The sequence below is a fragment of the Corvus brachyrhynchos genome, unplaced genomic scaffold (genome assembly GCF_000691975.1).
Source record: "Corvus brachyrhynchos isolate BGI_N302 unplaced genomic scaffold, ASM69197v1 scaffold239, whole genome shotgun sequence".
In the NCBI taxonomy this organism is placed as follows: domain Eukaryota; kingdom Metazoa; phylum Chordata; class Aves; order Passeriformes; family Corvidae; genus Corvus; species Corvus brachyrhynchos.
In genome coordinates, this window is record NW_008246057.1 from 836,546 (window position 1) to 853,992 (window position 17,447).

Sequence of the window (17,447 nt, forward strand, 5' to 3'; positions counted from 1 at the left end):
ATCTATAAATTTCCCTCTGTAGCCTGATTCACAAACTAACCACCTCTGCTTTGACCTGTCAAATGTAAACTGTAGGAAATGAGGAAACATAAAATTAACCTTAGCTCTGCCTTTGCCAATCCATGGCCTGCCATATGTATTTTGCATTCTGTTTTTGCAGATAATATAAAAGAATCATGGAAAAAGCACTTCACTTAATTCAGAAGGACTTTCTTTTCCCTTTAACTCACTCTGTATTTTACTATTCTGCCCTGTCATGCACTGCTTTTGGAGACGGGATGTCATAGATGCTCCCAGTGGCTTTTGCAGAGTAAAATTGGAGTGAGTTATACTGAGCTGTCATGTACTGTAATTCTTTATTTTATACTTTTCAGAAGGTTTAATTTTTCTGAAGTGATGCTTTCTGAAGTGATACTAGGGAGAGTCTTAAATGTATGTTAGCAATTATTTTTTTATCAGACTATGTAGTTTCTTAATGTAGGAGGGTAGAGATTTATATCTGATTTCTGCCATACAGGAATACTGTCTTAAGATTGAAACCCTAACTAAAACATAGAATCGTCCTACAGCAGCAGCAACAAAACAAAGAAAAACCCAACCAAAAAACCCCCACAAAACAAACCCCACAAAGTAACACAAACTAAAAGAAAAAAAATAGAAAATAACTGAATTGGGACTGTTTGGTGATTGAAAGGCACCACGCATGCAAATTTCTCACTCTGTGAAGAGGCAAAGTCATTTAGAAAGGTGCTGAAGATGCACTTGCCTCTTCAGCATGACTATATCTAGAGAAGGATATATCTAACAATGTTTCGAAGTTTTGATGATAAATAGTGAAATAGTTTGCTGAACTGTTTTGTCCTGATAGTGATGTAAATGTCATCATTAAAGCTATCATTTGGCATAGGAACAAGGATCTAGTCATGGTTTGTGTCTGTGGCACCAGTATGAACTATGAACTTTTAGATTTTGATGCATAAACTTGACTATCTTCCAGACTAATATCAGAAAAATGTCCTAAAAGGTTATAGATTTTTACATGTGGGATGATGAGTGTTGGATTCTCAGCACAATTAATTATAAAGTTGCCACATTTTATCTTAGTTTTGCTTTTTCTAATTATGTGTAATTTACTATACAATGATGGAAAAAAGTGCCATCTTTACACCTCCAATCCTGCAGATTTCATGATTTTTATTATTCAAAGAACTGTTGATACAGATGTTATACTAATAAAAATTCACATGCATATAATGTGTCATACAATGACCCCCTGTACCTTATGAGCATAATTAAGCCCTGCAGCCCAGTTAAATGCCATTCTGGTTTCATAAACAGGTAAACCGAGGCATTGCAGTCATGACTGGCTTAAAATTACACCATTTTAGTGATAACATTATTGATGCAAGCCAGGGGCTCTGACTAGCAATTGTTTGATCTGAATTTTAAGAACATACGGCATCCGTTAATCCAGACCAACTTCAACTACAGCCACTCTTCTTTATAACTTTGTATTACAGATGTTTCACTTGCATTAAGCTATAATGGTTGTTGACATTTATATTTCATCAGCTACCTCAGTTCCAAATGCCTCTTTCAGAAGGTTCAGCTTTCTAAAGCCACATCATAAATCCCTTTTTATACACTCACATTTTTCCCTTATTTCTTTCCATTGAGTTTCCACCCTGCTCTACAAAACCTCATCCCTCTGACCCAGCAGTGTGCTAAGCACACTTTAAAATTCTCTTTCCTTTCCTGATGATTTGTTTCATTTGTGACATTCTTCAAATCAAATGTACCTAATCCGTGGTTCAGTCTACTAACAGGAAATCGGTTCAGTGAACAGGGTTTTATATAACAAAAGAAGTGCTCACTTAGAGAGTACTTTTAATACTTTGTTCGTTGAAAAAAATGCTGACCTTCAGATTTTTCTGGCTTTAATGCTCTGGTGTTTCAGTTTGGATTTAACTGTAAATGAAAGCCTTCGAAGGCCATATAATCCATTGATCTCATACTTGCTGAAGCACAAGTTCCATGGTACATGAATGTTCTTTATTTCTTTTTTTTTTTTCTGTTGTAATTATGTCAGCTATGTTATTTCCAGACATGCCTAATACTGTTGTCTGTTCTGCTGTACATTTCCTAAACAAGGTCCAAATGTCTACTTCATTTTATATTGTTTAATTTTGGAATGGTAATTGCAATCCCAGCATCTGAATTCGTTTGATGGGAGGAGAGGGTGTCCTCTTTTTTATGCCACCAGTGCTTCAGTTACCGGACTGTTGAGGCTTAGGTGTTCTGCTTTGAGATTTGGGTATCTAAAGATATCGTCATCTCACTAGATAAATTGTTGTTGTTGTTTACACAGACTTTTAACTATTTCCTGAGACATTTCCTGAGACTATTCTGTATATTCTGACAGAAATATGTTTTTATTTTTCTATGCTTTTAGAGAGGGTAGAGATATCAGAAACTACAATAGACTGCAGATCATTAGATTATCTTATCACCTCTCAAATCAGTTTAACTATGTGCCCAATTCATTGTTCTGAGAAAAATACCAAAATCTACTGTCGCCACCATCACTATTATCTTGGCTGACTTTCAAAATTATTAATCTCTTGGTAATACTCCAGAAGAGGAGAAAGATGGACATTAAGGTCAGAGAATGAAAACAAGAAAGACCAATTATGCCAAAGAAACTCTGTCTGGAAATTGTAACAGAGTCGTAAGAATTATTATGCCAATTAAATACATTTATTTATTAATTTGTTTCTTTCCTCAGAGAAGAGCAATTCCACAGTGTTATTGATTAGAATATTTAGGTCCTAGAGTAAAAAACCTTTTTTACTGAGTCATGTCATGCTTCTTTTATTCCTTCATTTTTAAATCTAGTAAAATAACCTCTAACTCACGGAACACAGATGACCTTGTGCAGCTCAGCTATCATTAAATTATTAATATAAATACATTTTATAGTAGAAGCATGCATGGTGATCAGATTTCAAGGAAAATAGGTTTCTAAAGAAAGGAAGTGAGAAGAACTCATCCAGAATGTTAGCAAGAATTACATAACATGATTTTTTACTCTTAGTAGATAGTTGAAGAGCTTATTTCTTATGATTTTTGTCATGGATTTTCCATTGCTCTTCAGTGGGATACGGGGATTCTTTGAAAATCCTAGCCACAGGATCATGAGATGTGCATATTTTCTATGTGCAGATCCATAGTTTTCAAAAAGGACTTACTGTGATACTTTCTGTCACTACTCCTAGAAGTGATGGTCCAGCTCATCACTCGTCTCTGACTATTCTCTTCCTTCCCTCTGGAATACGTATCTCATGAAATGAGATGCACAGATGGCAGTTTTAACCATGCCCTAAGTAGGAAGGAACTTCCTCCTATGTATCCTGCTCTACTTTTTAAAAGAGAGGACAGAAGTAATACAGCCATTCATTATCAAATTTTCAATTCAGAATGCACTTTATCTGACTGTAGCCTGGTTTAAAAGAAATGAGTTCTCCACATTTCAGTCATCTGTTTTTTCTGTTGTGATGAAATGCCAGTAGCACTCAATAGCCTGTGCTACTGGCAGTAAGATCACTGTATTGATTATGGAACTCTTCCGTATCTAGGACTACCTGTAAAATAGAATATTTTGCTATGACATGAAAAAGTTGAATAGCAGAAAAAGAATTCCAAAACCTCAATGTAGCATCTACAGTACATCTCAGTACTGGCGAATAACTATTCTTGTTTATTCACAGTTAAAAATGCCCTTAATATTCTATATATGAAAATGGTTGCCTGTACCATCATTGGAATCAGATGCAAGGCAAATATCCACAAGTCCTCTTATGAGTCCTCGAGGGAACATGAGACCAGCAGTAGAGATCTATAATCTAGTCAAAGTTTCAGCTTTCATTTTGGAGTAGCTGTATATAAGTTGCTCCTGTTCTACTCTTCTGATGAAGTGAAAAATCCTTCTGTATCATATTTTAATGAAGTAGCAAGCTAGAGATATTTGCAATACAGTACTCTCTGTATTTTTTGCTTGCTAGTCTACAACATGATTTTGACAATACTCAAACTTATTTTATTAAATTCCAAATAAGAAATTCAAAGGATTGAATGAATATGGACTGAATTTCCGTATATGTAATCTTTGCGCACAAGAATATTTTTGTCAGTGGAGAACAGTGAGGTAAACCGTGATATCAGAAATCTTGACATGTACATCAGAAATGGATTTCTCTTCATGTGTGAATGTGTTCCACAGAATAAAGAAAAATACAGTAGAAGAAAAACTAAGATTAGGCTCTTGGTGTTGAGTCTGACAACTGGATACAGGCCTGACACTCTGGAAAATCAGTAGTTGCAGCTACCTACCTTCTGAGGAGACTGTAAGCTGTGTGCTTGGGATGCCAGCTCATAATTGTAAATCATAACATTTCCACCTAAAGTATCATTAAAGATTGGGTATTTAGTATTTATTTTTGACTTTCACATATAGCAACTGCAATTGTTACTCTGTATCTTAACTGTTTCTAATGTTCCCATTGCATAGGATATAAGGCTTAGGAAACCTTAACTTTCTGTAGTTCTACAGAATTAGGAATTCCTATTGATAACAGTCACTACCTATTGCCAGTCATAACTTTTACCTCACTTTTGAATTCACAGGTTTCCTTTAAAATCTTTACTTGACAACTTTCTTTTGCCAGATGTGGGGCTTCTTAACTCCAGAATCCTTATAGAAAAAACCACTTCTTTGGGAGGTTAAGTAAGTTGTGATTTCTATCAGAGTCAAGTTATCAAAAATTCTTCTAGAGAAAAGATTTTTATTTGTGCTAGGAAAAAAAAAAAAAAAGATGTAGAAGTGAGATAGTATTTATTAGGAGCATACTGTACCAGTTTTAGTTTCCATTTGACATTCATTCAGTGACCACAGAGTGAGTGGCATTATTTGGTCTGTTTTTGAATTTGAAGGCATGGGATCTCAGTAATAATAATAGCTCCTGCCTTGCAATGAGGATGGTTTGCCTTCCTCTTTCACTGCATATGGAAGTAGGACCTGTGATTTTGTGCTGAAGAAAGAGTTTCGTCAGCCCAATGTGCTTTGTAGAGTCCAAAATTCACCTCCAACCTGTGAAGTTTCTCTGCCAGATGCACTGTTCTTTATCCTCAGTTGCTAGGATATGTAATGACCTATATGTTAACCAAATTGAATTCTGAGAGATCCAGAGTAAGGCTATGATTTGGTGGTGGTGTGTGAATGTGACTGCATTGTATGCACCTTTGACTTACTTTTGTTTAAAGGATATGTGTCCCTCTTCTTGAAAATATGTAGGGTTTACCCTTTCCTCCCACTTTATATTGCCTGATTTTCCTACTGTGTATTCATAAGTGCTTTGTCTGAAAGTGGGTCTTTGGTTGAAGGTGCCTTGGAGCCACTATAAGCAGTCCTTCACGGCATTTCATTTTTGACTGTTTTCATTTGAGGATTTTTTATTCATGTGTCTGAATCTTCCAAAGCACGTTGCACGAGTGTTTTGTTTATTGTGAAGAAAGAGAGGCTACTTCTTATTCTGATGGAGGGGCCAGCACAGAGGATGCTCTCTGAATTCCATATGGCAGAGTAAACCTACAAAAGCCACATATTGAAAGAGAGATGTGAAATATATCTTCTGATCTTTCATCACTTTCAGTAGAAAGAATGTTTCCATGTTGCCAAATCCACAAAACGGATCTCTTACGAAACTTGTGGTTGATCTCCAGAAGGTGCTCTTTCCTCAGGCCTTCCTGATTCCCCCTACTTCTTTGTATCTTCACAAAAATTCTAAAAGCTTGACAGGTTGAAAATTACTATTGCATTATAAAAATAATCTGAAATTGGCCATTGTGCTCCAGCAGAGCTGGGGAGACTGAAGGGCACACAGACAAATGCATGTTTCTGTATATGCCGTGCCAACATCCTCCTTTCCTCCTTTCTTGCCTCCCTCTCATAATGCCATTACAGAAACTTGATTCTCCTTAAGAAGCCAAAAGAAAAAAAGTTTCGTTGAGTTACACCAGTGAGTCTGAACTGACTTTTGGGAATCACTCTTGATTTGTATCTGTCTGAGAGTTAATTAAACTCTGAGGCTTAATGAGATTATTTAGGAACAGATCTGCACGTACCATGTGGCTTTGTGCAGGTGAATAGGTCCAGTGAAGGGACTGGGATTGTTCACCCTCGTAAGTTTTTGCAGAATCAGGTTTTTAGTAATAATTTCAAATTTTAGATTGTCTGTCGAGCTTTGAAGAGAATTTGAAATATTAAAATGTGTTTAATACATGCAAGAAGAATAGTAACTACAACTGAATTTTTATGGCTCTACTGAACTACTTTATATGACTACAAACACAGTCATTTCTGATTCAGAGTTTCTATAAAGTAAATTTTCTAACACTACACATTGTAAAAGAACGCAGTGTAACCAGCCAGGTACATATTACAACAACAAAACTGTAATGCTTGATACAATAATTATATTGGCTGTCCCATGATGATTTAGTCAACATTGAATATAAGGCAGTCTTACCAAAAAAAAACAAAAAGAACTAAAAAAAACCCAAGCAAACAAAAACAAAAACAACAAAAAAAAACCCCACACACTTTGAAGAATGAAAGGGAGAGCATTTTGTTTCAGACAAGAAGTTGCTGCAACAGTAAATGTCACTATAAAAGCAAAAGACAGTATGAGGACAAGGAAGGAAAGGTGGAGCAGTGGTAAGAGACGTAGAATAAGAAGAGAGGATGATAATGAATGGAACATGAGCGCGCAGAGCTGTGCGTGTTTCTGTGCGGGCCGCGGCCAGCGGGGCTCGGGGCGCCGCTGCTCTCCAGGGTCCTGAACTCTCCGAGCCTCCAGGCTGGTCAGGGAGGAGCAGGGAGAGGAGTCGTTCAAATAGGAAATTTGAAGTGAATGAGACTAAAATTACTGGAAAAAATTAAATTTTAGATTAAATTGTTTGTGTAAGTAAGAACATGCAGCAATTTTATTTATTAATTTATTTATTTATCTATTTATTTGTTTATTTAGTTATTGCAGTAGGGATTGTGTTTTTCACATCCTGTGCATTTCCCTATGGTTCTTATAGGGAATGTGCATGTTTTTGCATATTTATGCACAATATTTAGAAAAGAGTTTGATGTGTTCTGCTGACACAAATTTCCCATTGTTGCATTCCTTGTGCATTTGATCTAATCAAAGATATGTTTCCATTCTGCTTTTCATACTGAGTTAATTCCCTCTTCCAGTGGGCAAGCACACCACAGAGTGTTTCATTTACTTGTCATGGTGAGATCAGGAAATCTATTGTTAATTATTATGGTTTCAATTCCCAACTCAGCTGCCTGTGTCAGATGTGCCATTGTGTGAGTGTTTGACTATTAATGACTAGATGGAATATTACTATGTACACTATGAATATGAGGCTTTTTTTTTAGGCAAACTCTTCTAGAAAGAAAAAAATCAAAATGGTACCAGAAAAGTCTCTTACACAACTGTCCAATGATTTATTTAAGCACAAAACTAACAGTTTTATGTGCATATAGGATTAAGTGATACAATTCTTTCTTTTAAAATGCACATAATATGCAGACATAATGTAACATAACATTTAAAACACTTCATGAGTACAGAGATGGATACTGTTAATAATAATAGCAGATTCTTATTAATTAGAAAATATTATCACACCTATTTAAAATACTAGAAATACCAGAAAGATCAAATAAAATAATTAAAATCGTAGCTATCATACCTCATAATTGCATATAGATACAATTATTTTATTGCATATAGATACAATTCTGAGTAATTTAATTATTGTCTTTTGTTAATAGGAACTACTGAGTCAAAGAAACAAATCTAGAATCTCACTTTAAACTCCTAGCCTATACAAGTCCCAATGAGTTCCCCACATTAGAAGTTTCAGAGTTGAAGAGCAATTGTATGAAGAAGGCTTAGCTCCTCTTCCCATATGACATGGCAGGAGAGGGGGAAAGGAAGAATGTGTAATAATTTCCAAATGTTGGGTTTCCCCAGAATGATCATATATGAAATTTAAAACCAGCCACTTCCCAGTAAAATTTTATTGACTTCAGTGGAGTATTAAAGTCTTTGGTCAGTAACCATTAGGAGTTACAATAGTGAATGTGTTCCCTTTCTGTAAGTATCAAGCTGTGCAGTTGGACTATTTGTGCAAAAACTATAGAATGTCCATTTTCTTTTGCAAAGTATTATAGCAATCCCATAAAAACATTACTTATTTTAAACAAGGTATCTTAATATAGTATATACAAGCAGAATACCAAATTGTATTTTGCTTTCTTTTGTGACTGCCTTTATTTTAATATGGCATTAAATAAAGAAAGAAAGGGCATTTTTATAATTACAATTAATAGGAATATAATAAATTAATAGACTTAATGTTTTAAAAATTGGTTTTCTTACTTGTTACTAGCATTATCTTAACCCAAAATTTGCAACAGAAATTTTGAGAACTGTTTTAAAAGGGGTTGTATAATATATAGGGACTAGTGAGGACTGAGCAAACATGCAGTTGAGCAAATAATATCTAGCAAGTAATAACATGGAAGCACAGTGCAATAATACTAGTTTGAGAAGGCTCAGTCAAGAGTCTTGTTATTTTGTAATATTACATCCATTCCTCCTGCAAATTTAAATTTTCTTACTCTTTCTGTCTCATTCCTACTAGTAGTAGGATCAGCATTGCACACAGGATTAAAGAATGCTTGCTAAAATGTAATTTAGCTCTTCTTAAATCACGGTAAAATAACATTTGTGAAAAAACATTGTCATGTCATATTAGTGTTGATATAACCACAGTGATTTTTCAAATTTACACTTTAACTGACATTTACAGATCAGGAAATTATTTTTCTCCATGAAAAAGTCTTACAAATCAAATCTTACTATGCCTTGCTATTTAAAAGAGGAAAAAAACAAACTTGCAAAAATATTATCTTTATTTAAAATTATATTTCATCAAAATATCATTTACATAAAAAGAGAATTGGTAAAATCTTTGACCAATTTTTTTTTGATTTAGGTAATTGTCTTTTCAACATACTAAGTGCTTTTAGCAAAAACATTTGGTGTCTTTATGGTTTCAGGTCTCAAATTGGATGAAAGAGAACTAAGAAGCAGTCAGAAAGATAGGTTAAGGATTTGTTTTTATTAAATTTTTCACATGACTTAAACACTGGAAATCTAGGAAGATTCTTTCCAAACTATTCTGTTTATTTTCTCAAATGAACAAATAAAATTAATTTTTTTTTTCTATCAGACAAAAGATAGTTTTGCATAATTCAAAAATTGGTATCTTCCCAGTTCCAGACAGGGAAACTATCAACAGATGGCCAAAGTCATAGATGCAGGAAGACATTCCAAATCTAGTTTCAAATAAAGTCGGTCACATGCCTGCTACTCGGACCAGGTAGATATTTAATTTTTGCAGTCAGTGCCACAGGAGTTGTGTGATTATGCTGCTGTTTATAATAAAGAATGTGGCATCTTTGTACAGTACTTATTCTCTGGGAAGAGGGGAAGAGGTCCTGTAATAAGAGAAGTGTGCTGAGTCAATCAAGTGCCATTGGAAGAAGAGGTCCACACTGTGAATAAACCAGTAATTGGCATCTTGTGGTTACCCCTATTGTAATTCAATTAAACTGTATTGAATTCCAACAGAGGAAAGCGGTAGGGGCACAGATCCTTACTACCATGTTACCATAGACTGTCCTACTGGCAGGCACTGGAAACCAATTAAAAAACTTACTTATCCAAAATAACACACTTAATGAACACACTGTCTGAAGAGGACTATAATTATCTTCTCCTTCTCATCGTGAGCCTGAACAGGCAATATTACAAGCTTAAGGAGAAACAGTTGAACTATCCCAAGAAAGTTAAGTTAATATCCTCAAAAAAAATAACCAGACATTTTTATGGGATTTTTTCCCCATCGCTACCCACTTGTTTCTGCCAAAGTTATTAAGACTACTGTATTTAGCAGTTAGATGAAGGCACTCAGTCTTCTCTGAGACACAAGTCTCAGAACTGGTTGGCAAAGTAGTTTTATAAAAGTTTGGCTGAAAGCTGTACATTCCATTCCCCAAACCCTCCACAAATTGAATAGTATGGGATTGAGTTGTGCCCTCTACAAATTCTTTACAAAGGAGTAAGTTTCCTCTCTACTCAGCCCCAGTGCATCTGGAGTGCTGTGTCTGGGCTCCTCAGTATAAGAGCAACCTGGTGCTCCTGGAGAGGGTCCAGTGGAGGGCTGTGAAGATGACTGAGAGACTGGAGCATCTCTCTTCTGAGGAAAGGAAAGGCTGAGGGAGCTGGGCCTGTTCAGTCTTGAGAAGAGATTAGTGAGAAGGGACCTTAACAATGTAAGCATCTGAAGGAAGGGTGTCAACAGGATGGACCAGGCTCTTTTCAGTGGTGCCAAGCAGCTGGAAAAGAGCAATGGGTAGAAACTGATGCGCAAGAAGTTCCACCTGAACATGAGGAAAAGCTTCTTCACTGTGTAGGTGACCAAACACTGGAACAGATTGCCCAGAGAGGGTGTGGAGTCTCCCTCACTGGAAGTAACCAAGAAAAATCTGGATGCAATCCTGTGCAATGTGCATCATACCCACAGGGGAGAAAAAGCATGGGCATTTCAGCAGACTTGATGGTGAATTTCTTCCTCACTGTCAAAGGAATTTTGTTGCTTCTATTTTTATAATTCACCTGGTTTTTGAAGAAGGGAAAGTTTTCATCGTTTCTTCTTGTGGCTTCCCATAATTTGACAAGGAAAGGTGATGAATTCCAAAGGATATTTGTATTAAGGTAGCTAATCATCTCCCAGTTCTTTCTGTCTATTTTAAAGTCAAAGATAAAGACTAATCCATTCCATGGAAAGGCCTTCATTCGAGGCCTTCTCTTGGATGAGTCAGACCACACATCAAAAGGCTTATTTACAATGTAACTGGATTCAGACCACATCTCAGCCTTCTTTGACTTTCTTCTTTGCAGTCTTTAACCTGTGATGACAAAAGACTTTAGGTACAGCCAAAACCCAAACCAAATCTATCTCAAACCTGTTAAATTTTCTGATTATAACTTACAGTATTTCTGAGGGTGCAAGATGCTTAAAATGCTGTAAAATCTATTTTTGTTGTGGTTTGCCCCATTGTATAAATTATGTGTGTAACTTGTATGCGCTTGGATATTTTTGCTCATCAGTAATATTGATGTAAAAGATCTGAAGTCAATAGCTGCTTTCTTCCTCTAGAACTAATTTTGAAACATAGACTTGCAAATTCTATATCTAAAGAGTAATGGAAAAAGAAGCCATTTGTGCCCGTTTGCTGCACAAATTCAAAAAGACTTCATAAATACATGACATACCTGTTTTCTTACTGATTGAATATAGTTTCATTTTTAAGGATATACCTTTTCGACTTGCCTATAAATGAACTGTAAAAAAGATGCAACCTAGTTCTATGGCTTCTTTTATAAATAAATCCAGCCTTAAGGGTGATATTATTATAACTAAAATAGGGATTTTTATTGTTATTTTATGTAGATATATACATTTTTTTACTGTTTTGAAATTAACATTGCAAATATTGAGACCGTTTCTATCACAAAGTAGACCATTAATTTATTTTTGTCATGCCTCAATAATTTGATTATGTCTGTGTTGTTGTTTGAATTAAAGCTCTAATATTTAAAGGAGTATGATGTAAAACTAGTGATTCTTCTGGGAAACGCTCAAATTCCTCTCAAAAGATTTCAGGTGATAAAATTAATAATTAAAAAACCTGTATTTACTTCTTGAGTAAAGTATCAGTTTGTACTAATTTTTATTTTGATAAATGTTGCTGCAGATAATTGTTATCTGCATGGTTGAGACATTCTTTCATCCATATTTATTACATGGTTTTAATTAATTATGTATACCTGTCTGTACACATTATTTACATACCTACTTGCATGTATACATACAGCCTTTAGATGGAAGATAATCCTCCAGTTTCTTCCAGTGGATTAGACCTGTACTTTTTACTGCATCAACATGTATAGTCTGAATGTCTTGTTCCTGTCAGTGTGTATGGCAGCCCAGACATTAAAAAAGGCTTTTTTTGGAAGCCTAAAATCATTGCTCTATTTCTTAGAAATGAAATTACTTTCTTTTGAGAGTTGCAAGCCATACTTTGCTTGGTGACCACAGCATTTGCTTTTTGAAAAGCACTACTGTATTCAGCTTTGCTAAAGTGAACATTTTGATGTCTGTAATAAGTGTACGTAACATGTGATCCTCTTGCTTGTCAAGAAACTCATCACATTCAATGGGAGTTCTGTGCAGAATGACACAACTGCATTCTTGCAGCTGACTACATTGGAAATTTTTTTGGGTAGTCCCATGATTTACACACTATTGTAACTACTCTTAAGTACCAGGCGGGATGATCTGTTTCTATTTGCTTTTTCAGCAATGATAGTTTAGGCCTATTTTTTAACTAGAAACAAGTTTTATGTTGACTTTATAGCAATAAAAAAATGTTGACAGTATCCAAGTTAGAAAACAATATATGTGCAATTTTGAGTTCTAAAGACATGTAGCTTGGCTGGCCCTGCTAGCCTGTTCACATGACATGTCTCTTCTCTTCTTGCACTATTGTGGCTTCAGCGGGGTGAAAGGAGAAAACTATTAATAGAGTAACTATATGTGGCTACTCAAAGTGCCCAAAAGAACTGCAGAATTCCACTTGTAACCAGAAACATAAACAATTGAGATGAAGTTGTTTTGTTTCCATCTTCTGTTGGTTCCTATGGCCTTCACTGTTGGGAGCATCATAAACATCTTCTAGTGTTAAGTGTGCACCAGTCATTAGATATCTTTCTACAAGGATATTCTTATGAGGGCATGACAAGAGTCCCACTTTTGACATTTTTTTTTAAATACATAATTAAATCAAATGTAGCAAAGTAAAAGTCTGGTGATTTTTTCTTTCCCATGAAGCCTGGTTTGAAATCAAGTCTCATATATATGTATATATATATATAATAGTTATGGGAGTTTTACCAGCCCCTTCAAGTCTGCCTTGGCTTCTGCCAAAAGCTCATGGACTATGGCAAAAATTTTGTCTATGATAGGAAAGATGTGAAGCACTCCTACTAGAGCATTACTGAAAAGAATGTGTCAGGGTTAAAAACCTAAGTCTCTTGAAAGTCAGAGCAAGAGAGAACTTTTAGTGTCAATCTAGTAGACATAATAGTAGCCTAATAATATGGTGAAGATAATCCATGATCTCTCATATAAGTTTTTTACCTCAGTATCCTAGAAGAAATCCAGACTGCTCCTTTGTGTACTTAGCAAAAGAATTACCTTACATCATAAGAGTGATAGCATGGAAAGTAAAAGGTGGAAATCTGCATTCTGGGTGTAGTGCCAGAGGAACTGAAGTGTCTGTGGAGTTAATACAAGATGAGTAAATGGTTATTATATGTTGTTGGAAGCATTGGTAAGCATTAAAAGTGCCTGTGTTGGATGGTGGATGGGTAAGTAGGCTTTCTGGTGTTTAAAGACCTGAGTCTTTAAAAACATGGTCATAGGAAAATGGATTTAGATTTCTTCTGGAATAGATGATACATTACATCTACACGTTTAGTTTCTCAGAAAGACTGATTAAATGTGGATGCCTACTTTACCCTTTGTGCCTAGTTTTGCAGATGTTTCCTATTTGCTACCATTCTATAATGAGTGCAAAGGAATATTTTGGGTGAAACTGTGGTCTCATTAAACGTGGTAGAAATTTTTTAATGGCAGCTAGGGTTAAAAATGCAGTATTTTATCAACACTCACAGTCTCTTTCCATATGATTTTCTTGTTTGCAAGTAATTCTGACCTTTGCAACAATACTTGGGTATTTCTTATTACTTGGCAATAACTAGGATTCTCACAGAATCTGAGTTCTTTCTGTCTTTTAGAGCCTAAATTCCAAAGCCCTGAACGTATGGTAGCTTTAATCAGGGTAATCCCAGGGAACAGGGCTATTGGATAGGCTACAATTCAGAGTCACTTTTAAGTATAATGGCCCTTACATCAAAGATACTTTGAATTGCAATATAATAATGTGAATAAAGAACTAGTAATTGTTTTTAGTTGAGCAGGGTCCCTTTGCTGATGAGAAATTAAATATGGCTCCAGCATAAATATTTAAGGATTGTATTGTAAAAAAGGTACAATTGGAAAGAATCTGTAAAGGGATACAGAACCAGCATAGCATCGGGGGGGAAAAAAAAAAATTGTTTATTTAGGAATAAGCCCCTAATTTTAAATATTTAGGAGTATCATGGTATCCAAACTATGTATGATTATTGCCACTGGAAAGTTTAATTGCATATCTTTGCGCTGTGCCTGCCTGTGTGGATTGCCAGCGGAGATTTGGGAAGCAGAAGGATGCCTGATGATCTCCTCCGAGCCCTATTTCCCTCCCTGCTTTGTAATGTAAATGGCTAGTTTGAATCCCACCACGGATCCGTGCGCTCAGTCCCCGAGCATCCTCTCGGTTTTTAACCGGAAGATCACCTGACCGCCCCCCGAAGCTGCCCCTGACGGAGGAACCTCGGCGGCGGGGTCGGGCTGGGGTAGGTGGTGGCTGCGGGGGCCGGCGCGGAGCCGAGCGCTCCGGCGCTGCCGGGGGCGGAGGGAGCGGGAGCGCCGGGAGCGCCGCTGCCTCAGCCCCGTAGAGAGGCAAAACAAAAGAGCTCAGCTGCAGTTTTGTGTTGCTGTGTCTGGCTTAAGCAGAAGATTCTAGACATTCGTGCCGAAAAATCAAAGCACAGCTGAGACTACACCTACCGGGAAGATAATTTCTGTCCCCAGAATGGGCTGGATCCAGTACAGGTGGTTTGCAGATCATGCGAAGACAGACGGGATGAGAGCCATGGAAAGGTGGGATAGGCGCTGCCTTCTCTTTCTTGCCTTTTTTTTTCCTTCTCTTTCTCTCTGGATTTGTAAAGCAGTATAGCTGGAACCTGAGTTGGGGTCACTTAAAGAGATTAGGTGGGGTTTAATCCCACAGAACAAAACCAAGATGGGAGGCACTACTGTGTTCAGACAGATGTTGAACCCAAACTTGGGCTGAGTTGGACTTGCTGTGAGCGATCCTTGTGTAGCTTTTGATGTTTTCTTTGTTTAGAATAGTTCCTTCATGAAACACAAGGCTTTAAGACAAGCTGTGTGCTTCTGTAACAATTGTCAGATGACTGTTCCCATGCTAGTAGATTTTTGCCAGAGAAGCTGCAAATGAAGGCTTTGGAGGTGAGTTTATGGAAATAGGAAGAGCTGTTGACTTTGAATTCCTTGTGACGGGGACACGGTTCGAAGTTGAGCTGTGCTTGTTGTTGTACATTGTCTGAATTGTAACAATGGGCAGTTCGAGTAGAGCAAGTTTGAATGGTGTTTCTTCAGTAATTCCAAATACATCTCACTCGTATGATCTTTGGCTTTTCACAGAAGGCAAGGGATTTTTATTTTTTTTGAGGAAAAAGCCAACAGATTTTTTTTAAATATCAAAGAACAGGAGCAAATTAGCATTTTTATTTGAATGGTTGTTGTTAACAGCAGCATGCCTAAATATCTAAAACATATCCCAGCAATTTCTCATTTCTCTTGCTGGGCAGATGCATTTCTTTTGTTCCTGAAATTTTTTCTCTGCCTCTTTAGAACAAAAGGAATTTCCTTTTATTCTTTTTTTTTTTTTTCCCCATGGCAGCAAGAGAGTTATATACAAATTAGCAATTTTATACAGGTTAATGCTCTGCTTCATTCCGAAGTAAACTGCCTTAAGGTATTAGGAGGAGAGGGGGTGGGCAAACCGGGGGAGGCTTGACCGATGCCCAAGAAATACTGAATTCAGATGGATTTAGATCATACAGAGAAGCAGATCTTTATCTGTAACTGGATTTCAGCTCCATGTCATGCAAAATCTGCAGACTATAGCAGGGAGATTCTTAGCAACCAATAAATCAGATTTGTAATGGGCCTTTAAAAATGTCTGTGAGGGGTGACTGCCTGGGTCCCCTTTGGCCAAATTAAGATACAATCTGACAGTACAGTAGCATCTGTGTGCTGACATTTTCTCATGAACCTAGTGAAAAATGGCTCCAGATCTCTTGTTCATTCCCCAAAAGACAGTTTCTGAATAGCCATGCATTTTGCCCTTGTATTGTTGTTTGTTATAATCACCATTCTCTCTGATAATGTCTGACTGACTTGTTTTGCTTTGCTTTCTTTGACTGTTTGACTGGCTGAGGGGCTATAGTGGGCAGTGGTTGTTTTACCTGAAATCAGAACCTCATGCCAGTACTACTGCTTACAAAAGAGAAATAATTTTTTAAAGTGTGTATTGCAAATGTGTTGTATAAATACTGCTAATAAAGCAGCTTATGCCAGTTCTGCTGAAATTAGGTAAGTGGGTTGAAAAACATGTGTCTTAGATAATGTGCCGCCCCCGATACAGGTGAAAAAGAAATGCCAGCCTGTGGTGAGTGCAACTGACAGGTAAAACTGAAAATCCTAAAAAAAGGCACCAGAATAAAGTCCTTAAAGGCCAGAGGTATACATATGGGTACAAGTGTTTATCTATCTAAGGGAGAAGTTCACATTCAGATACTACAAGAGCCAGGGGGGAGGAGGAGGAGGAGGGGAGGCACTCCTTTAATTGTACTACAAGTGTGCTGGGTGGAAAGAGCCCCGCATGGAACGGCCATTCAGTCTGACTCCGCAGCTCTGCTCCAACGTTCCTGAGCAGCAGCTGCAGCCCAGAGGTGGGAGATGCCTCTGTCTGCCCATGTGTGGGGTGATTGCAGGGGAGTGAGGAAGGGGACCGTGTTTTGCCAGAGGGATCTGCGCCAGGGGATTCTTGGGCTGACTGGGAATTTCACTCCAGTGGAAACTGCTTCTTTAAATGTTCCCTGAGATGAGGTGGCTCCATAGCACAAACACAGGGCAAGTAGGAGGCAGAAGGGTAGCTGTGAGAAGTTGTCAGTGGTATGGATCCTCTCCAGAAAATGGGGCCAGTGTTTTTTGTGACTGCTTAATAGTGCCTGCTATTAGTTGCTGCTTAGAAAGCATGTTGTGTGCAGTACTTATAAAACCCCCAAATGTTACTTGCCAGACTTGTTACGGTCTTTTGAGATTAATTATCATAGACCTAAATGCTTGCAGTTATGGTATAAAATTCCACTACCACTGGAAGGGAGCAAAAAAGGAACTTTAACACTGCATGCAGATCCCATTGCTCCTTCTGTACAGGTAGATAATTTGACAGTAGTAAACACTTGCTTCATGGAAAGTGACACAATTGCACAGTGGGATTG

General features: G+C 37.0%; 1 protein-coding gene across 11 annotated transcripts in view; it reads left to right on the forward strand.

Annotated features, from left to right (window-relative positions):
- Positions 1-17,447, forward strand: part of MAGI2 (membrane associated guanylate kinase, WW and PDZ domain containing 2) — a 720,301-nt gene that overhangs the window by 314,377 nt on the left and 388,477 nt on the right. The window contains exon 1 of one of the 11 annotated variants that reach the window (XM_017745912.1): positions 14,756-15,018. The exons of the other annotated variants lie outside the window; for them this stretch is intronic. The gene's annotated coding sequence lies outside the window, so the exon portion shown is untranslated. Of the gene's footprint in view, positions 1-14,755; positions 15,019-17,447 lie in introns of those variants that run through there. 11 annotated transcript variants of the gene reach the window in all.